This window comes from Perognathus longimembris, chromosome 4, assembly GCF_023159225.1.
Source record: "Perognathus longimembris pacificus isolate PPM17 chromosome 4, ASM2315922v1, whole genome shotgun sequence".
NCBI classification, from domain to species: domain Eukaryota; kingdom Metazoa; phylum Chordata; class Mammalia; order Rodentia; family Heteromyidae; genus Perognathus; species Perognathus longimembris.
The window spans coordinates 77,863,493-77,886,976 of NC_063164.1; the positions used below are offsets into that span (position 1 = coordinate 77,863,493).

General features: G+C 34.2%; 1 protein-coding gene across 1 annotated transcript in view; it reads left to right on the forward strand.

Annotated features, from left to right (window-relative positions):
* Positions 1–23,484, forward strand: part of Lrp1b (LDL receptor related protein 1B) — a 1,711,024-nt gene that overhangs the window by 72,729 nt on the left and 1,614,811 nt on the right. The gene's annotated exons all lie outside the window — the stretch shown is intronic.

Consider the following 23,484-nt stretch of genomic DNA (forward strand, 5'->3'; position numbering starts at 1 on the left):
TCAGCAAAGGCCTTGCAGATTTATTTTCTGGGTCATGCTTCTGCCCTTCATAACTCAACTTTTCTTCACGCTGCAACTTTTAGAGGTTAGAAAGGTGATGGTGGGTGAGCAGCAGCTAACCTGGTTTTTGGACTGCCTTCTTCATCATTTTGTTATCTGAACATATGGAGTGACCTTATACAGGAAAACAATGCCAATCATTTTTACCATGCAATTGTGGCCATTGGAGATTGTTAAAGCCAACATTTGATATAAAGGAACTAGTATGTTTGTATTTACTTATTTACTTACTTATTTATTTTATTTTTGTTTCAGGACTTAGGGCCTAGGGCATCAACTTAGGGCCTGGGTGTTGTCCTGAGCCTCTCTCTCTCTCTCTCTTTCCTTCTTTCTCTCTCTCTTTCTTTCCTTCTTTCTTTCTTTCTCTCTCTTTCTTTCCTTCTTTCTTTCTCTCTCTTCCTTCCTGTCTTTCTCTCTCTTTCTCTCTTTCTTTCACCCTCCCTCCTTCCCTCCCTCCCTCCCTTCCTTCCTTCCTTCCTTCCTTCCTTCCTTCCTTCCTTTCTTCCTTCCTTCCTTCCTTCCTTCCTTCCTTCCTTCCTTCCTTCCTTCCTTCCTTCCTTCCGTCCTTCCGTCCTTCCGTCCTTCCTTCCTTCCTTCCTCTCTCTTTCTTTCTCTCTCTATCTCTTTCTTTCTCTCTTTCTTTTTTTCTTTCTCTCTTTCTTCATCAAGGCTAGCTGCCTATGTATTTAGGCACAGCTCAAATTCAGCATTTTGGTGTTTAATTAGACAGAAGAGTCTCACAGACTTTGCTGCCCCCCAGGCTAGCTTTGAACCATACTTCTCAGATCTCAATCACCTCGATAGCAAGAATTACAAGCATGAACCACCAGTGACAGGAAGCTAGTTTTAATTTGTTATTCACGGGATAGCCTTTGCATAGCCTTTGTCTATAGGAAGAACATTATAAATTCCTTTCCACATTCTGATATACAAAACATTTATTAAGAATTCCACCATGGAATCCCTTTATCAAAGTCAGCCCTCAAATTAGAAAGTGGGCAAAGTTGGCAAATCACTATATAAGTGTCCTATCCAAGTTTATTAATCTAAAACCCTTTGTCTGGACCCCAGAGGATTGAAGGATTTAGACATCAGCCTCAAGGAAATTGGTTTTAAAATTGTTGATATTCTGAAACAATTACCATTAAATACATAAAACTCATTATCTCTGGCTCTAAAAGTTTAAGTAAATATTGAAGAAGATGTATTGTTAACACTGAATTTTTGAAATGATTAAATGTTGATTCTTATAGTAATATAATCATTTAAACTTGGCTATATTATGCAAAATATATTGAGGGAATCTTAAATTTTTAAAGATGAATTGAATATTTCCCCCTGAATTTCACTAATATTTCCTGTCTTCTAGTTCATGTTCTTTCCTTTGCTTGTGGAAGGAACATAGAACTCATGTAGTATTCTTTGCTGAACATTAAATAGATGAAATAATTTATAGAAGGCATACTGCTTTATCATACTCAATAAAAAGTATTTTCCAATGCAGTTCTCATGAATTCAAAGAACAGAGAATTCAAAATGAAATTTGAAGGGTCTATTGAATGATCAGTAAAATGAAAAACCAAGTGACATTTGCTCCTCTTCTCACCTGATAACATTCTGTCCTCAAAAAAATGGAAATAATAATCATCTTCACTACTATGTTATTCCTTGAATCATTTCTTTTCTCAAGGTCATATCTAAAATTTAGAGTATTTCTTGGAATTAACAGTGATTTTTGTTCTGTAATGCAAGGATATTTTTCCCATATACATGCCATACTTTTACACTTCTTGTATATGGGCCCTTCTTTCATTTGTCTAATTCCTTCCACATTTCAAATCCTAACCAATATCTTGTTCTCTTTCAAATTCACTCTACAACAGCAATTCGGAATTCATCTTTGAGTTCTAATTATGCATTAGAATGGTATGCTGATACACTTTGATGGTTATATCTCCCAAAGCACTCATCTGAGGACCTTCTGTACAAATAAGTATTGACAAATCAATTTCTTTATTAACCAAGATACCTTATTTTAAACTTGTTTTGTATGCTGGGGATTTTTCCACAAGGCATTGTGTACTCACTACCAGAAGGACAATGAATGTCTTTTAATATGTCTTCTCTTAAGGTGTAGAAAGTTTTACATGGAATCAATGCATGAGTACTACTTTTCCAAATGCATTCATCACATGATATTGTCTCATCAAAGTTGTTTTGCTGCCCTCAAGGAAGCATAAAAGAACAGTGAGGCCATTTATCCTTACTGAGCAATTAAAAAGTTAGGTCCATTCAATATTAAACCCACCTGATATCTTAAAAATGTACAATGTATCCCTCCTCCTCTCAGGGACTTTTTCTGACTTTCGAAGTAAAAGGGAGGATCAAGAGACATGTTCTCCCAAGCTGAAGATACAATGCTCCTAGGCTACAGGCTCTCTTTTTCTTTTAAAGCCTTTAGCTTTTTGGCATTTAACCTTTTCAATGGCATCACAACCCAGATGGATCCCATTTAAAGCCCATCACCTCATAAAGCTGAACATATCAGATCAGGCAGTGTGAGACAAAGCGTTTCCTTTAGAATGAAGTCTTCTATTTCAAAGAAAGAGAAAATCCTTTTTATCTTAACCATATGCATCTCAAACCATCATTTATCTTTAAGAATTTAGATTTAGATATTGACTAGAAACACTCAGAAAGGCTTCTAAAATGATTCTGTAATTCTATTCTGGAAGGATCACCAGAATTTTCATCTTCTGTTTAAATTGCCCTTTTCTTTTCCTTTTCCAAGAAAAGGTAAAATTCTTTCAATAGCATAAGAAAAAATTGATCCCTTTTTATAAGTGTGTGTAAGACATGCAACACTATAACTATGACTGCATTCAACTACACACCTACCACTAAATATTTTGATGTTTTTAAGAGAAAGGTAAAATGGTCACAACGATTTATGTCAAGGCTTTTTTCACCTAGTTCCTTCTGAAATGTTATATCCATGGACTTACAGAGAAAATTAATTCCAAACAACTATCTTAAGCCATTTTCATCAGAAATAAAACAATGCAGCAATGTGAGCACAAGGAAGATGGTATCATTTGTTGGCAGGGCAAAAATGATGTATTTACTACCTAGGAATTATTTTATAATAATTTGTCTTTACCCATAGGGAAAGCAAAAATGTTAAAATAGTTATTACAAGCCATGCTTCATTGAGTTGTAGATAACATAACCAACAACAAAAACAATCTTTTGCATAATTAGGTAAAGATTTAACTTCCTATCAACTATATCAAGAATCTAGAAACCAATTTTATCAATTAGAATGACCACTTAAATATGAACATCTTTTCATGTTTATAACATAGATAGAAGTAGTGTAGATAGAACAGTTGATGTGTCCTCTGAGCTCAGACAGACCCAGTATTATTACTTACTGACAGTGTTATGTATCTCTCATTTTCATACTATATAAAATTTACTCATGTTCCAAGTGTAACTACAGTTTATATTATTTTTACAGTCATGAAGCTATCAACACAATCTAAGTGTTCTAACACTATTTTGAAAATGTCTTCATCCCCAGTGACTTTGTACATACATAGTGAGTAGAGTTTAAGTTGAGAGACACAAACTCATCTTCTTTAGTCTATAATTTCCTCAATTTGTGAATTAAAGTCCTATAAACACACATGTATGATACCCTTTTAAGTGAAAGATCTGGAAAAATCAGTGTGGGAGGAGATGGAATAAATTATGGATGATTTAGGAAAAAATCCCTGTTTATATTAATGATTTTTTTTTGGTGGGTACCTGTCTTTCCTCAGCAGCATTCAATATTACTAGACATCATTATGGATGTGAACATTTGGAAGAAATATTTGTCATTCTCTTTTGGTCCCTTTTCATCTTAGACATAAGACAATTTACACTTCCAGTGCCTCAGAACTGAAAATTTTCAGGTCTCTGAAATCACTGTTGGTTTCATCACCCTGCTCTCTGATTGCATGGGTACAGACACTGCCTTGTTTCATAAGTGAAACAAGAAATGGTTATTCCCATTCAGGCTTTGAAATCAAACCTAGAAGTAGGGACTGGAGTAATTAAGGTGTAATGTTCACAGGAGAAAAATATATGAGGCAATAAATAGTGGTTGAGGTTGGTTGAACACCAAAATGATACAGTGATGTTTGATCACCTCTAAAGCTATTTGTGGTAAATATATTACTAAACCATGAACAATAAGAAATCATAAAAAGTAAAAGTCAGTTTTCTTTCTTTGTGAAAGATATGAAAATGCTGAGTTCTCTGTTTATCCCATTGAGAATAAACAGAATGCAATCTAGGTGAAAATTTAACCATATAAACATAAATATTCATTTCAAAGAAAGAATACAAAATGTAAAAAATAAATTTATAATGTTAGAATTATAACATTTGTGAAAAAGAGGCACATTGCATAGGATAAAGAAATATATATGGAAAGACTAAATAATCACATATTAATATTTACATAATTAAATAAACTCTAATTATGAAAACCTCTTACATTTTTTGTTTAGAATTTGGAGCCTATGCCAAATGCAGAATGAAGACAATAAAATTGCTACAATTATTTCATCATTGTTTACACACATACACACACACACACAGAAGGAGGAGGGAGGGAGAAAGAAGGAGAGAGGGAGATAGAGAGAGAGAACCTATGGGCATGTTTTTTTCTTATCTTTATAGTAATTTGTGTTTGTTTGCTTCTAAGACTTTTTTGTTTCTAGAATAAAGCTTAAATATCTTTGATGCCATTCAGCCAGCACCAGGATGTCCTTTCTAAATAGTTTTATTCCCTACGTGTTTCATCCATGTACTTTCCAAGATTAAAAAAAGATGAAATATCTTGCAGATTTGTCTGATGAACATGTTGTGTTACTCACTCTCTAAATGAAGACAGATTTTTTTTCCTCTGGAATCTTTAACAACTACAGAGATTTAGTTTGCTTTTCAAACCACAATACACTATGTTCTTTCAGTGCTGATATTTGCAACTGAGGAAGGAGAGTCGGCTTCTGTATTTGCAGCAACATATCCAAGTGATGTATTCTTTTTTTTTTTTTTTTTGGCCAGTCCTGGGCCTTGGACTCAGGGCCTGAGCACTGTCCCTGGCTTCTTCCCGCTCAAGGCTAGCACTCTGCCACTTGAGCCACAGCGCCACTTCTGGCCGTTTTCTGTATATGTGGTGCTGGGGAATCGAACCTAGGGCCTCGTGTATCCGAGGCAGGCATTCTTGCCACTAGGCTATATCCCCAGCCCCCAAGTGATGTATTCTTGTTGGCCATAAACTACAAAAGAATATTTTCCTTTACTGTGAACAAAATATGGTGAAACCCGGTATGTTCATAGCCATTGCAGTTGCACACTTGGAGCTCAGAACATATGGTAGAGTCTTGAAGTATTAGGAGCTATAATTTTTAGAATTAAAATATGAAATTAGTAGATTAAATGCTCATGGGCACTTTGAGTAATGACAAAAGGTTACCAGAGTCAATTGTTGTGTAATAGTAACATTTGACTGTCAGTTATGGTGCATTGGTAAAATATGGTATATTTTAGATGACAACTAATTGGTACATCAATCTGATAAGGGGTAGAGCTAGAAGAAGAATTCATTTAGAGAGTATAGGTTGTGAAAATCAAATGTTATATGGAGCAAATAATCAACCTTTTTTATAATCATAATTAATTTTGTGTATAGTCTCGTTACATTTTTCTTCCTTAATCTTTGTTCCTTTCTCTTGGTCTTTTGAGGTCTATATCAGTTGGAGGAGTTCTTCAATGTACCAATAGATTATTCTGTTATCCTGAAATTACATTTTTCAAGTCCCAGTTTAAACTCTTCCATTTTGTAATGTTTGCCAACGTTGTATTTAAAATTCCTCCTCATTGTTATTCTTTGTATAACATGACATTTACTTTTCTCATATTATTGTGGCTATTTGTCAATACTTCTGCTTCTTTCCAATTTTCTATTTGACACTACAGCACATGCACAATAATGGGGAAATATTCTGACATATTTAATCCTTATTTTTATGCTTACTGATACACACATGTCATAATGTATATGTGATGACGGGAAGACATAGTCAATGTTATTTTCTCCCACTTACTAACCCACTAAGCTTCTGCCTATGACTTGATAATGAAACACAGAACTTGAATTACTCATAAAATTAATTGATGTGAATTAAGTTATTTCTTTTCTCATATGGGGGGACAGTATTGATGTTTATACTCAGAACCTCATGACTAAGCAGGTCATCCATAATGTGAGTCACTACACCAACTCCTTTGAGTTATTTTTAAGATAGGGTCCTGTCCCTATTCTGAGACCTAGACTCTGATCCTTCTGTTTATACCTTCCTCCATGACTGGAACGAAAGATGTGTGCTGATATCTCAGCCACTGTGCTTCTTCCCATAGTTAGGAAAGCAGATGTAAGCAGCTACAACTAGATAAGACAGAGTTTCATGATTTTTTTTTTTCTTGAACTGGACAATGTCTATGCTCCCCTAATTCACCTACAAAGTTGTTAGGACTATAGGATTGAGCCACAGTGACTTGCTGAAGAAAGATATTTCCAAATTAGAAGAGTTAAGCATTAATACTTGGGCTACACCCTTTAGTTTCAGAGTTGCAGAGAGAAAAAAATTGGTCCATAGAAATCTGAAATTTGAGTTAGTTTTAGGGTTTCCTTGACATGACATGCTACACACTAATTTAGTTCAATTCAATATAATAATTTTGATTCCTATTGTATAATAAAATGAAGAGTTTGTGGTAACCAAATGAAAAGAACATTGAGTTTTCTTCCTTACAGAAAATCTAGTCTATTAAGAGAATTTAACAGTTATGTGTATAGAATAATATCCAAGCCCAAAGTTGCCTGTGTGTCATCATAAATGTATACAGACAACTGGATTTGTCTGGATGGATGATTAAGAAAAGTCACAAGATGATTGACCAATGGTGTAATAAATGTAGTGGCTGAAACAAAAGTAGAGAATATATACAAATGAAAAAAAATTGAAGATACTCAGGAAATTGAGAGGGGCCGGGGTTGTGTGGAATGTACTATCTATACATGGGTAATAATTGAAAAATTAGGACTGAAAAAAACGTTGAGAATTCCTGAGCAGAACTTAAATTTTCAGTACCTTCATATGACACTGCAGATTTAAATTCAGTACTCTACCTCTTCTGCAAAACATTCACTATTATTTTTTATTTCGTGTTTTAAAAATAGCATGAATGGAAAAATGTCATTTTTTTGAAAATGATTACCTATTTGATAATGACTTGAATTTTAATGTTTTATTCTATGTTGAAAGACATCTTTGCCTTGATTTAAAAAAAAAAAAAGGCTTTGCAAATGGTCAGTGTCACTTATTTCAACGGTTATCCTGAACAAGATCTATTATTTCTTCCTTCCACTCTTGTCTGTCATGCAATTATCTTCAGTTTAAACGTTATTTCCTTATATTACCCCATCTTCTATGTACATATATAGTGTGGTACAGCAAAGCTAACAGTTATGTATGATTTTATTTCATATGTTTTAAGATCTATTGCTGCATCTATAATTGGTCTGATTCTGATTTAATTCCCTAATAATTATCTTGAAATTGTGCCATCTTGATTAATGAAGTGTTTCCTTCAATGACAGGATGAGTCACCAGAAGCAAGTCTCTACTTACTTGGCAAAAAAATAGACAGCTCATGAAAAATTCCAGTTATTAGTTATGAAATTTATGAATATTTTACATATAAATCAGTAAATAAAACAAAGTATTTGCTTTTAACTACTTGGTTTTCTAGGTAATTGTATATCTTATTCATATATCTTGTTTATCCTATTTACATATCTTGCCATAATTACACATATAAATAATTTATTAAGGTAATATAATAATCATAATGCATATACATTGTTTATGTATACACATACAATCTTTAATCACTGAGGTAAACATAATAAAAAGGTACTGCTTTTTTAATTTATATTTTCTGTAAGTATTTGTACAAAGGACATGCCATTCAGCAAAGTAGTTTATTAATACAGTGTTGTCTTGATCAATGGCACCCCTTTCACTATTCTCAGCAATCTCCCCCAACCCATCCCCTTCACTCAATTTTATTAATTTTGTCGGATATGTATTGAATTTTTTGTCATTAAAAAAGTAACTTATAAGGTACTGCTGTTAAATATTGTAATATAGTATTGGATTTTATGGCAATGGAAATTTTTATTATCCTATGCTAGGTTGTTTTATTTCTAATGATTGCAAGACATAGCTGTGCTTATTCCAGACATGCTGAACAAAACTAAATAGATCACTTTTAAAGGAAAACTTCAAATTAACACCGCAATATTGATTTTAGCTACTTTCTAACCATATAGATTTAAATAAATATCAGAGTCTAATTTGTGTCACATATTCTTTTTCCTTTCAGACACTGGAACCCATGTGATTTCCACTATTTATCATCAAAGGAATATGTAGTCCTGTTTATTTTTGTGTGTCTTTATCCTGTAGATTAGGACATTTTTTTTTCCTTTTGACAAATCTAAGCTATTATCTAGGTAATTGGATTTAAGATTTCAGTAAAATCTAAATTTGATTCCTTTTGTGTATTCATTAACTTCATGCAGACAAAGCAGATGGTCACTCATATAATTGCTTATGTGTTTATAAAGAAAATCAATTACCACTACCCCTGTGGAGTTTTTACCTTTTTCTTCCTTAAATTCTCATAAACAAATGTATTGATAGAGTCACTTTTGGCACATTAAAATTCTTATTTTTGTCTGTAGGCTGAGAAATTATCACACTTTTAAAGGAGCTTGAAAATACCAAGAAATGCAGAAGAGAACTGAGACTGTTAGACTTTGGGAAAGGAAAATAATGGTGTACTCTCAAAAGAAATTGACACCTGTCACTAACCATGGAGGGAGGATTCTTTCATAGGTGCAAAGGGTGGAGAAAGGATTTACATGTTGGACTGTACCTGGGCATCATATGTGATAGGGAAATTCTTTGAGATTAGTTTGTTGTTGTTTTTAACGAAAGTTCATCAAATATCAAGTTGTAATCAAGAAACCGGTTCCAGGCAGTTTTCTTTTTGAGGTCTTGATGGAACAAAAGCTGCCTACCACTGGAAAGAGAGCAAATACTTTAAAGGCTCTTTTAAATATGTCCTCACTCTGGGGATTCAGGGAGAAATTACAGCAAAAAAAATGAGTTATCAACTCATCGATTGTTTTATTTGGATTCATAATCAAGAATATCTTTGGAGAGTTTCTTGGCTCTTAAACGTTCAGAAAATAGTCACCCAAAATATCTTCTGATTATTTTTAGCTGTTTGATTTTCTTTTCTTTCAGTACTGGGGCTTGGTCTCAAATATTTGCACTCATCTTCTGCGTTTTCATTCAATGCTGGCATTCACTTATTCACTTGAGCCACACTTCCATTTTCTCTAAATTTTTTTTTTCTTTTGCGGGTTAATTGGAGATAAGTGTTTTTCAGATTTGTCTGTTGAATATGGTTTGAATGGTGATCCTCAGATCTTAGCCTCCTGAGTAGCTAGGATTAAAGGCATAGCTTCTGGAAGTGTTTTTAAATGAAAGAAAATAATTCTTATATAGAATATGATTACTCATCATTTCAGTAGGTATAATATGTAAGCATTTAAGAGAACTGGAAGAAGTAACACACACTTACTGACTCTGTTACATCATTAGTGAAGTATTCTGTGATTGCACTTGTGATAAACTCAAGGTTTCACCAAGCTCTTTTATATCATACACTTTAACATTATTCAAAGTATATGATCGGTGTGTCTGTGTCTTAAAATCATTTCCCTTTTTTTTAAGAAAGCCTCTTTTGTTTGTTTATTTATTTATTTGTTTGTTTATTTATTTATTTATTTTTGCCAGTCCTGGCCCTTGGACTCAAGGCCTGAGCACTGTCCCTGGCTTCTTCTTTCTCAAGGCTAGCACTCTGCTATTTGAGCCACAGTGTCACTTCTGACAGTTTTCTATGTTTGTGGTGCTGGGGAATCAAACCTAGAGGTTCATGTATACAAAGCAAGCACTCTTGCTACTAGGCCATATTCCCATCCCTTTAAATCATTTCTAAATGTGAAAAGTGACTTTGGGCTAAATCCTCAGGTTGAAATGGAGAAAACTTCCAAAATTTTTATTTTGCAATTTTATTGTCATAGAAATCAATTGTTCTCTTCTCAGTGTTATTTTTAAGGAATCAGTCATTATTAATTTTGTTATTACAAATTAATAATACAAGAAACCTAATAATATTAATCTTGTACATATCCTTTAATTTCTTTTTGTGCATATTGACTTGCATATTGTACAAAGGCTGTTGTAATATTGAATTTTTCTTACTCAGAATATGCTTGAATATTCCAGTGTATTCCTAAATACGGAAAGCTGATAAATATTTTTGTGTTATATACGGTATTCTAATGTATGAAGATACCCCTTATTCTATCAACTATTTGCTATCAGTTGGGATTTTCTCTATTATTCTCATGTGAAAGCAAACTTTGCTGCAAAGATGTTATATGTCTTTTATTAATTGCATATTTTCATACTTTAAAATTCCTGATATAGTTCTATAAATGCATATTTAAAAGTTTGGTATATTTTATCAAGTTGTTCTTTAAAAAACATTCTATCATCTTATAAATTCTACCAAGAACATGTATAAATGTTCTTCTTATCTATTTCCATTACAGTATACAGGGTAGACACATCTTTATACAAGAGATGTATAAAAATCATTCTCTCACATGCCCTTTTTCCACTCTTGACTTTCCTCAAACCATCATATTCATCATCATGGATGATCTTAGAAGCCGAGTTTACTTCCTTCAGCTGATCTTGCATTTCCTTCCCACTCCCTACACCAGCCATGTGGATTCTGACATTTTCTTCTTAATTTTTTGTGATAATAATTTTTATATTAGCATTGCTTTACTTCTGGAATAACCTAACTTGGGAATTAACTTGAATATTTTCTTGGCAATTTTTGGTTATATAGATTCACATGATACTAAAATAATTAAATATAACTAAGAAAAATATTGAATAAGATACCTTATAAATTACTGTGCAAAAAATTATTTAGGTAGCTAGTTCGTGGAAATGTGGCTACCTCCAAGAATAATTATAATTGTTAACGTTACCATATTGTGTTTGTACATTGAGGATTACAGAAGAGTTTCACGGAATGGCAGTTACTTGTTCAGTAGGTTCTTGGCCAGGTGGCAAGATTTGGAATACAGTGATTCACTTAATTGAGAAATGTTAAACATTATCTTTAAAAAGTAAGTTTCTCAAAGATATAAAATAACCATTATTTTTACCTTAGCATAGAGGATTTTCTTTTCTTTTTGTTAACTAAACTTGAATTGAAAAAGACTCAATGTCGTGGTACTTTCCCCTCATCACTTATTCAGAATGGCAATTGTTATCCTCACTACAAATATAGAAGAACATTTATTGTATAATGGCAGCTGTCAAAACAATGTTTTTCTATTGTTTTCTGTAACTTTTATGACCTACATGCAAGCTGGAAGGTAGGATTGTATAACTAGACTGGAATTATTAAGGTTTGAAATGATAATATCCTTGTTATAAAATGAAGATTTATTTTTGTTACTTAAAACTGATGAAAAAAGACATTCTTCTTACTATTTTATTTTCTATTGCTATATAAAATACATGCCTGTTGGAGCTGGGCATGTGGGTTAGCAGTAGAGTGCTTACCTAGCACGCATGAAGCCCTGGGTTCCATTCCTCAGCACCACATAAACAAATAAAGCTGGAACTGGCACAGTGACTCAAGAGGTCAAGTGCTAGCCTTGACCAAAAAGAAGCCAGGGACAGTGCGCAGGCCCTGAGTCAAAGCCCCAGGACTGGCAATAATAATAAAATAATAATAATAATAACCACAATAAATGCATGTCTACTATGAATATGAATACATGTGATATCTGTGCATATATAGTGTGTTCGTGTGACAGTGCATGCATTCATGTAAACAAATACATAGAAAAAGAATATTTGAATATGTAATTCAGCACTAATGACTTATTAGAATATTGATAAAGTCTAATCAACCAACTGTTTTTGAAAGCACTCCTCTGTGAAGAGAAAAGCAAATACTCTTCACAGACCATGTAAATTTATATATTGAGAGCTTCCAGTTTCCACAGTCATCAAATTTTAATGACACATTGGCATTTTGTGCTTTGTCTTAGATGAGCTCATTGACTTTTACTCTGCATTTTATCTACAATAAGATGGATTCTTCATAGCCATCCTATATCTCTATATTGTCATCTTTGTAACAATAAAGAAAACTGGAAAGTTGTAGCATGTCATTTATTTAAATCTTATTGAATAGAGAATTAATTTTAGAAAACAAAGAACATTTATATCTTGTTCAGTCCCCTATTACTTGTCCAGTGTTCCTTTAATATGCTTGATGTCAATTAAGGTGATAACCATGAAAGGTCACTTCTAATATTATGAATGAAGTCTTTCCAAAACAATTTAGGGAACGTGGAGCCGTATAAAGGAAAAATTTCTGAAGGCCTCCACTGACAAAGCCAAACACAGCAATGCTTTGAGGAGAACCAGTACTTTGATCCCTTCATTACAATGTTCTGTCATAGCTTCATAGTGATTCTGACAATGCTCCCATTTGAGAACACTGGCTCTCATTTTGGCTAAATTTTGTCCTGAAGAAATGCATATCAACACCAATACTTTAATAAAGATCAGAAAAGTTTAAAAGGCTATGGAAAAAGAGGCTAAGGAACAACAGACTATATATTCTGCCAATTCCATTAATAACAGCTAGTAAGCAAAATAGAGAGCCCAGAGAATGGAGATTTTTGTTGTTGTTTTGTTTTGTTTTAACAGCTATGCATCAGACAAGGGCCTAATATCCAAAATATACTTAAAGGAGCTCAAAAAATTAACCCTCCCCCCAAAAAAAAACCCTCAAAAGAAACAACATCCCAACTCATAAATGGGCTACAGAGTTAAAGACAAGTATTTTCAGAAGAGGTAAGAATGGCTAATAGACACATGAAGAAATGTTCAACATCTCAGGCCATACAGGAAATATAAATCAAAACAACACTAAATTGCAACTCACCCCAGTAGAATGGACAATATCATGAAAAATAAGTCACAAATGCTGGTGTGGATGTAGCCTAAAGGCAACTCTATTACACTATTGACAGAAATATAAGGTTATTTAATGGCTCTGAAAAGCAATATTGAGGTTCCCCCCAGAACTAAACATAGAGCTTCCCATAGCCCAGCACCTCCCCTCATGGTCACTTATTTAATATTAGCACAAACAAGGCCACATGCAACAGCAATACTTACAAGACGATATTTTGAAAACTAACTGTACAACTCCCAGTGGTGGGGTGGGGAGGAGGGAAAGTGGGAGAAAAATGAGGGAGGGGTAACAAATTGGGCAAGAAATGTACACACTACCTAACATATATAACTGTAACTCCTCTGTACTTCACCTTGACAAATAAATTTTCAAAAAAATTCTACCAACACAACTATGTTAATTGCACTATTATTTACCATAGCCAAGATACAGAATTAGCCTAAATGCCCCTCAGTTAACAAATGGATCAAGAAAATATGGTATATACACATGTAATTCTATTCATTCATCAGAAAATTATGTTGTACCAGTCCTAAGAAAACAAAGAAAAATATTATAAGGGAAGCAAGCCAGAGTCAGAAAAATACAACTTCCATCATTTCCCTCATTTGTGGTACGTAGAATACGTCCTATAAATCAACATGTAAACACACTGCATGGTAAACAATGGGTTGCAATTGAACTAATTGATGTAAAATTCTTCAAAGAGACTAAATCAAAGCCCAACAAAATAAGTATAAGGAAGTAGGAACTTGCGAGTGGGGATGGTGGGACCAAGGAGAAAGAGAGAGGGAAGAATGAAGGGGTGAAGGAGTGAGAATGCAGGCAAGAATTTATTGTATGTACCACAGGATCAAAGGAAGGGGTGAATTGAAGGTGGATGAAGATGTTGAAGTGATGACAAAGATCAAGGTTCACTGTACACATAAACTATATTATTAAATGGCAAAAAGTCAATACATAACCTAAAATTAAGATAAGGGAATGGGTCAGTTATGTGGGATGAGTGAGAATGTTGACAGGGATATCATTAATTAAGATTAGATTCATAATCTGCTTTGGTGAATAGCAACCTTTTGTACAACTACTTAAAGATAATCAAAATATTTATTAAAAAGGAAAAGTGAAATAATATACATCCAGAAGAAAATACTATGTGTAATTTTTTGTTTCTTTTTTTGTTTTTCTTGTTGTTGTTGTTATTTTTTGCCAGTCCTGGGTCTTGAACTCAGTGCGCAAGCACTGAAGGGACTGAAGTCCCTGCCTTCTGTTTTTTTTTTTTTTTTTTTTTCTCAAAGTTAGCACTCTGCCAACTTGAGCCACAGCGCCACTTCTGGCCTTTTCTATAAATGTGGTCTGAGGAATTGAACCTAGGGCTTTATGTATATGAGGCAAGCACTCTTGCCACTAGGCCATATTCCCAGCCCCATTATGTGTAGTTTTGTATGTATGTATATATGTATGTATGTATGTATGTATGTATGTATTATGTATGTATGTATCTGTCTATCTATCTGTGTGTATTTCCGTGAATTGGTGTCTAGTGGAGCACACCTACAATCCTAGATTTTCAGAGCAATGACAAGAAGATTGTGAGTTCAAGCCTAACTTGGGTTACATAGAAAGGCCTTATCTCATAAACAAAATAACTATGTGGTAAAAACCCACTAACAAAATATTTTAAAAGTTTCTAATGAATTCTGTTAACTATTTCAGTTCTGTATTTTTTAGATTTGTTGGTTCATATTTAGTGTCTGACTTTTCATTAGAAAATTTAACTTTCCCTTTCTTGTCTTTTTCGTGTGTGTGTGTGTGTGTGTGTGTGTGTGTGTGTGTGTGTGTGTGTGCATGTGTGCCAGTCTTGGCATTTGAATTCAGGGCCTATGCACCATCCCTGAGTATTTTTCTCCTAATGCTTGAGCCACAGCTCAACTTCTGACTTCTTGGGTAATTGAACATAAGACTGATGACTTTGGTATACTGGCTGGCTTCAGATCACAATCCTCATGTCCCAACCTCTTGAGTGGTTAGAATTGCAGTTCTGAGCAGCTGGTGCCTGGCAAGCAGTAAATTATTTTACTAATGAACACTCTCACTATATTTCTTTTAGAAGTAACAAATTTGAAAGTCATTTGTCAAATATATACATTTAGAATTCAACTGAAAATTTAAGATATTTGGAGACTATTGATTGCAGCAAATTATTTCTAGCTTAAAACACTCCCACATTTTGATACAGAGTAAAAATTTTTAGTTATGCCAATTATTTTATTTGTAACAGGCATTTTCTGGTCTGAGAATTTGCAATTCATGCTCTTAAAATAAAGGCAATGAGTTCTCTCTTTATTGCTTTGTTGTATATATGGTGATATTATGAGTACTCAGTATTCATTATTTGATGCTGACTCAGCTTAAATAATGAGCTCTCCTCCATCAACTCTATTGTCAATTCATTGACCTGGAAATCGGACAATGTTCTGAGTAACTTTCCACATCATAATCTCTGTGTGAAATATAAATTTTATATGCATTGCAGACAGAAATGACTTCAGTTTTGGTCGGGTATCACAGGTAAATTAAAATATATACACATGTGTGTGTGCACACGTAATAAAATATCTACCTGTATCTTTTGATCAAAATGTTCTGCAAATGATAAAAAACAAAACCTTTGTCTATATTAACTAATATTTAGAGTGTTTAAATTCAAGAGCTTAGTAAAAACATTCTCTTTCCTCTTTCTTTTAAGGAGAATACTCGAAAAAAGAGCCAAGGTTTTTGCAGATCCTGAAACTGCAAAAGTAGGCTAAGATGGGTTATTGGTTTACAAGTCAGTTCTGTGGAAGTCCTGGCAAACCTTTGAAATTATAAACAATGGCTTATTGGGGTACAGCTCACTGGTAAAGTGCTTGCCTATAACATGTGAGACAATATAATATAGTTCAAATCTGAGCACAGATAAAGCAGGCAAAAATTAGACCAACAGAAAACAAAAATAAGTATCTGTGTGTATGTGTGTGTGCGTGTGTGTGTGTGCGTGTGTGTGCCTGTGTGTGTGCCTGTGTTTGTCTGTCTTTGCAGCAACAGAAAAAAATGTCAAAATTCAGTGGAAGACCTGGATTTGGGGAACTATGAGAATGTGCAACAATATTAATGTCCTTCTCAACTTCTTATACAGGGTAAGGACTGTACATTTGGCCTTAGCTTATCTAGGGTGAAGAAAAACACAAAACACTGTAAGCAAGTATTTTTTGTTTCAGTAACTTGGCATAATAAAGAATTGTTTTGTTGTCCAAATACAGCTCAGGGTAGACTTCAAAGGTCTTACAGTGCCATGGGCTGCTGTTGGCTTTCTCTCCTCTCCCCTAACATGTTGGCTTCAGCCTCTATAGCAAACCAGGGAAGAAGCAGAGCACAGCCTTGTGCAGTATGCTTCCATGGGCCAGTTTTAGAGGTGCTATGACTCACTTCCACCCACAATGCAGAGGGTAGAAGTCCTTCAGCTGGTCACACCTAAATATAGGAAGAGCTCACAGGCATGAAGCTTTTTGCCCTGCAGGAGAGAAGAAATAGATTTTAATATCAGGGGAAGCTGTTATAGCCTCCTATGGTTTGTGAGTTCATTCCATGCCCTCTGGTTCTGGAAACAGTCACACAATATCCTTAACCAGGATTCTGTCATGTGTTGTTTAATAAGATGTATTCTGAAACATTTTTTATTAGAAAATTGTATTGTTTTGTAAACATGAAAGATAGCACAGAATATTAACCTGATGTGATACATTAAATTAATCAAGAGATGTAACATGAAGCTATTGTGGGCACTTTGTTCTTATCATTGCTTTTAAAAGGGTCTCAAATTACCTATGTTGGTCTGGAACCTCTTGATACAGGCTCCCAAGTACAAGAATGAGCAAGCTCAACCTGACAAGTTAAAAGTTTAGTAGAATATTTCTCCATAAGTAGGAGGGGTGTAATTTAAAATGGTGAGAAAAAGTTTAGTACAACATACACATAAACTACTAACATAATTATTTATTATCAAGTACGCATGGTTCATAATTTCATAAAGCCTTGGAAAAAAAAATCATACTAAGTGAGCCAGAACCATAGAGAATTTTTCTTTAAAGAGCAAGCATATGGGGCTGGGGATATAGCCTAGTGGCAAGAGTGCCTGCCTCGGATACACGAGGCCCTAGGTTCGATTCCCCAGCACCACATATACAGAAAACGGCCAGAAGCGGCGCTGTGGCTCAAGTGGCAGGCGCTGTGGCTCAAGTGGCAGAGTGCTAGCCTTGAGCGGGAAGAAGCCAGGGACAGTGCTCAGGCCCTGAGTCCAAGGCCCAGGACTGGCCAAAAAAAAAAAAAAAAGAGCAAGCATATGAGTCTGTAGCCCCTCTGTGTTACACTTTGACAATAAAGAAAAAAAAATACAAAAGAATATAAAAATTTTTTAAAGAGCAAGCATGATGATATAAGTAGTGTGCATTTTTCTTCTTTTTTTCTGATGATACTAGAGTGTGAACTCAGTGCTAAGTTTCCTACTACATGAGACAAATTTCAAGCCTTTCCTGCTTAGATTTTGGTTTTCAAACACAGCATCTAATTTTTGCAAGCACTGCCTTTGTCAAAGTTTCTCCTACTTCCACCTTCCATATAGCTGGGTTAATAGGCAGGCTTTACTACACTCAACCAGGAGGAATGATATTTTTGTAAGTGAGGAAAGTGAGACTAAAATTCACACCCAGTTTTATAAGATGTGATAGGAATAGAAGTTATTTAAAAGTAGAAATTTAAAACACAGTCTTGAAGCACAGTAAGATTGGTACAGTGTGGAGATTGTCTATTCCTGCTTACTCCTACACAGGCACTTCATTTCTTGTTGAAATTTTTCCTTTGATAATAATATAACACAGAAAACACATATTTGAATTAAAGAATATTAGTAATCTTGAAAACTAAAATGTATATGACTACATGCATAGTTTCAAATAGGAAATTGTATTTAAATAAAACTTACCACTTTCCTTTTTATATACACCTATCTATTTATCTACCTACCTACCTACCTATCTACCTATCATGAAAAAGAAGCTAAAAGTCTGCCTTTAGAAAACTAGGCTAGATCTAGATACTCTCAGTTATTTTTATATTTAGAGCAGGTATGAATATTAGCATGTGTCTGTATGCCTACAGAAGTAACTGGGTCAGGCCTGAAAGAAACTTCATGAACTCTAACTTTATTTTCTGTTAATGTTGACACTAGCTTTATTTTCTATTAATAGTGACACTGTGGCCATGATTATTCTGTAATATCATCTCTATTAGTTGCTCTTTGATATATTTCCATGACTTAAGTAGAGGGAGAAAAGAGTGATGAAGCGAAACAAAATGAGAATCCATGAATATTTCTAGGTTTTCTACTTTTTTTTGTAATATGGGAAATGGAATCACATCATTAAGAAAATATCATGCTAAACTTAGGTTTATCTTACACAAAATAGTTATAATTGTTGCAAATATGTGATTACAAAAGGGAATAGTCAAGTAAATGCTTTTTTTTGTATCAATCTCAGGTATTATTTTCAGATGCCGTCTGGATGCACATTTCTATGTTCTATCTAAGGTATTTGTGGAAACATGACCTGCACCTGAAATAGACCATAGTATTGGACTGTGTGAGTTTATTGACTACTTAAAGAATCTGGAATTATCCAATATACGTTTAAAATATGCTATGCATGAAAATGGCCAATTTACTTTAGTAAAATTGTATGATTTGGAATTAGCCACATGGGAATCATTCATGATTAGAAGACTCACGTTTTCCTTCCATGTGCCTAAGCAAGCATAGTAATATTTCATTTTGTACCTCCAACACAAATGAACATTTAATTGTTGAGCTCTAGAAAATGGACTTAAAGCCGCATCTCATGTCTTTGCCTTTTCATTTCTATGGACCCATATATTCTACTAAATTAAAAAAAATGAGAGATAGAAAAATGTGGAGAGAGAAGGAGAATAATGAAAAGAGTGATATTGATTAAGATCTATTATATTCATGTATTGATTTGTTGAATGGCAAATCCTTTGTACAACTACTTAATTATGAAAAATTCAATAGAAAAGAAAATGGACTTAAAGAACTGTGTTTGCAATCATGTGGAATGAGTTTTCTTTAAAAGCAAAAAAAAGTAAACTTGAAGGCTGGGAATATGGCCTAGTGGCAAGAATGGTTGCCTTATATACATGAAGCCCTGAGTTCGATTCCCCAGTACCACATATCTAGAAAATGGCCAGAAGTGGTGCTGTGGCTCAAGTGGCAGAGTGCTAGCCTTGAGCAAAAAGAAGCCAGGGACAGTGCTTAGGCCCTGAGTCCAAGGCCCAGGACTGGCAAAAAAAAAAAAAAAAATGTATTAAAAAAAAAAGTAAACTTGAAACTTGTGATGGGAATATATATATATATATATATATATATGATGTCAGATATAATATTGAAATATATCTCAGTTAATCTTACATGTTTTTATATTTTAGGTTATATTTTAGATCGTTTAGGAGTTAATTCACATTTCTTGAGTGGGAAAGACCATAATTCTTTCTTATTTTTTTAACTTTTTTATTGTCAAAGTAATGTACAGAGGGGTTGCAATTACCTACGTTTGGCAGTGAATACATGAATACATTTCTTTTTTTTTCTATTTTCAAAGTGATGTACAGAGAGGTTATAGTTTCATACTTTAGGCCTTGAAAACATTTCTTGTACTGTTTGTTACCTCCTCCCTCATTCCCCCCTCTTCCTCCTCCTTTCCCCACATGAGTGGTTCAGTTGGTTTACACCAAATGGTTTCAAAAGTATTGTTTTGGAGTCATTTGTCTTTTTATCCTTTGTCTCCAGATTTTGATATTCCCTTTCACTTCCCTAGTTCTAATACCAGTATATACAGTTTCCAATGGACTCAGATAAGATACAGTGATAGTGCGGGTGCAACCACAGGAAGGGGATACAAGAGGATCATCAACAATGGAAGCTACAGTTTCACATGGCATGTTGAAAGTAATTACAACAGTGACATAACAGTCATTTCCATAACATGGAGTTCATTTCACTTAGTATCATCTTATGCATTCATAAGAGCATAACTATTAGGCTCTTGTGATCCTCTGCTGTGACTAGCCTAAACCTGTGCTAATTATTCCCTATGTGGGAGACCATAGAGTCCATCTTTCTTTGGGCTAAAGACTTAAAAAGAGACTTCTCTGATGAGGAAATGAGAATGGCCAAGAGACATATGAAAAAGTGCTCTACATCAATGGCTTTAAAAGAAATGCAAATCAAAACAACATTGAGATTCCACCTCACCCCAGTAAGAATGTCCTTTATCAAGAAAACAAACAATAATAAATGTGGGAGGGGATGTGGCCAAAGGGAACCCTACTTCATTGTTGGTGGGAATGTAAACTGGTTCAGCCACTCTGGAAAATGTTATGGAGATTCTTCAGAAGGCTAAATATAGAGCTCCCCTATAACCTAGCAGCCCCTCTTTTGGGCATCTACCCAAAAGACCACAAACAAGAACACACTAAAGCCACCAGGACAACAATTTCATTGCAGCACAACTTGTCATAGATAAATACGGAACCAACCCAGATGCCCCTCAGTAGATGAATGGATCAGGAAAATGTGGTACATATACACAATGGAATTTTATATTCTGATAAAAGAATGACATTGCCCCATTCATAAGGAAATGGAAGGACTTGGAAAAATTATATTAAGTGAAGTGAGTGAATACATTTCTTATCCAACTTGTTAGCTCCTGCTTTGTTTTTCACTCACCTTCCCCACTCCCAGGTTCTCTCCACACCCTCCCCTGTTCCCTCCCACACTCCCCTGAGATGTACAACTGGTTTATAGCATATTGTTTTGTAAGTGTTGCTATTGTATTGGTTCACCTTTTACCCTTTGTGTCTCCATTTTGGTGTTCCCCTCCCCTAGTTCCAATAAACATATGTACAATACGCAGTGTACCAAAATCAGTTACAGTGACACCAGAGTAAAACCCTGAGGAAAAAAAGACAAAAGCAAAAGGCATAATTTCACAGGGTACATTGGAAATAACAGCAGCAAAGAGAAACCAGTTATTTCAACGTCTTGTAGCTCATTTTGCTTAGGATCATCTTATGTGATCATATGTGCATTGCTATTGAGCTGTTGTTCTCCTCTGCTAGGACTATCTTGGACAAGTGCTAATTTTTTCCAATGAGTAAAACCATACAGTCTATGTTCCTTTGTGTCTGCCTTACTTCACTTACTATGATTTTCTTCTTTCTGAAATCTTTCCATTTCCTCATGAATGGGGCTAAGCCATTTCTTAGGAATAACCTTAACCAAAGAAGTGAAAGAACTATATGATTAGAACTTTAAAAATCTGAAAAAGGAAATTAAAGCAGAGGTAAGGAAATGGAAAAACATCCCATGCTCCAGGATTGAGAGGATTAACATCATGAAAATGGAAATACTGCTAAAGGCTATCTACAAATTCAGTGCAATACCCATCAATATCCTAACCCCATTCTTTAATGAAATAGAGGAAGTACTCCAAAAATTCATATGGAACAACAGAAGACCCGAATAGCAAAAACAATCCTAAGTAGAAAGAAGAGTGCTGGAGGAATTTCAATACCAAAGCTGTATTACAAAGCTACAGTAATAGTTTGTTTGTAAACTAACTATAAAACTCAGGGGTTGGGTGCAGACTACGAGGATCTGGTGGGAGAAAAATGAAGGATGGACTAACATGTTGACAAGAAATGTACTCACTACCTTACATCTGTAACTATAACGCCTCTGCTGTACATCACCTGTACAATAAAAATAAAAATAACAAAAAGAAAGACTGAAAAGGCTAACTATAAACAAAACATCTATAGTAAAAAAACAAACTATGCACCTTTATGTTACTTCTTAACCTTGTGCAAGATAGGAGATGTAGAGTTGCTCAAATTCCACCTACAGCTGACTCTTAAATGAGACTAGAGTTGAATGAAACAGCTATTTATTTTATTCCTTTTTGTCTTTCTGAGACACAAAGAGTCTCAGGTGGCCTTTCACTCTGGGACTCCCACCACAGCCTTCTGCAGTACAAGTGTACAAGCCTTGATCATTCAATACCTTTTAATGGGTATGTTGACAAATAAAATGAAAATACATATTACACATTTTCTCACTTATTAGTTTCATATTAATTATACTTTTGGCATCCAAAATTAAACTTTAATTTTTGTCTGAATTTACTTATATAGATCTTACTGCCCTAAGAAAATTGTATTACTTTCTAATTGAAACCATATGTCAGCTTGTTTCCGTTTATCATTTCATTACAAAACGGGATCAATAACCATCTAGTCATTTCTATCATACCTTAGGAGTTATAAACTTAACTTAAAAAAAAAGACCTCAAAATTTTTCTGTAGGCAAAAGTAAAACACATTGCAGTTTTGTTAATAAATGTATATAGCTAAGGTAACTTTTCTAGAATTCTTGAAATATTTCTCACTTTAATGTGTGTATTATTTAATAACAATGCAGTATTATAAATACATAAGCTTTTATATTGATTTGCTTTTAATACATTGATGTGTCTGAGTTTTGTTTGTTTTTTTTTCCATCAGTTTTTTACAAGGCTTGTCTAAGGAATGAAATTTCAGTTAAATCTTGTTATCCCAGACTGGTGAGCATCAGAGAGAATTCAAGGGAAGGATTTCAAGTAATTTTAAGATCAGATAGAGACAAACAAAGTTATACTATCACTAACCAGTATTTCCCAAATAGGCTTCTTTATCCTTAGAGATGCTAAAAGTGGCAGGTTATTAAATTACTTGATATAATTATGTCAATTTGTATCTACTAGCCCTTGAAAGCATCACAATCTATACAGACATCTGTAAAACAATTCCTTTATATACTATTTGATAGACAGGACAATAAAAATAGGAATAAAAGATTACATGGGAGAACCTCTTTTTTGTGTGTGATACTTTTTGTTTGTTTTTTTGCTCCTAGGCTTGAACTCAGAGTCTGGGAACTGTTTCTGAGATTCTTATGCTCAAGGTTAATGCTCTACCATTTGAGCCACAGCACTACTT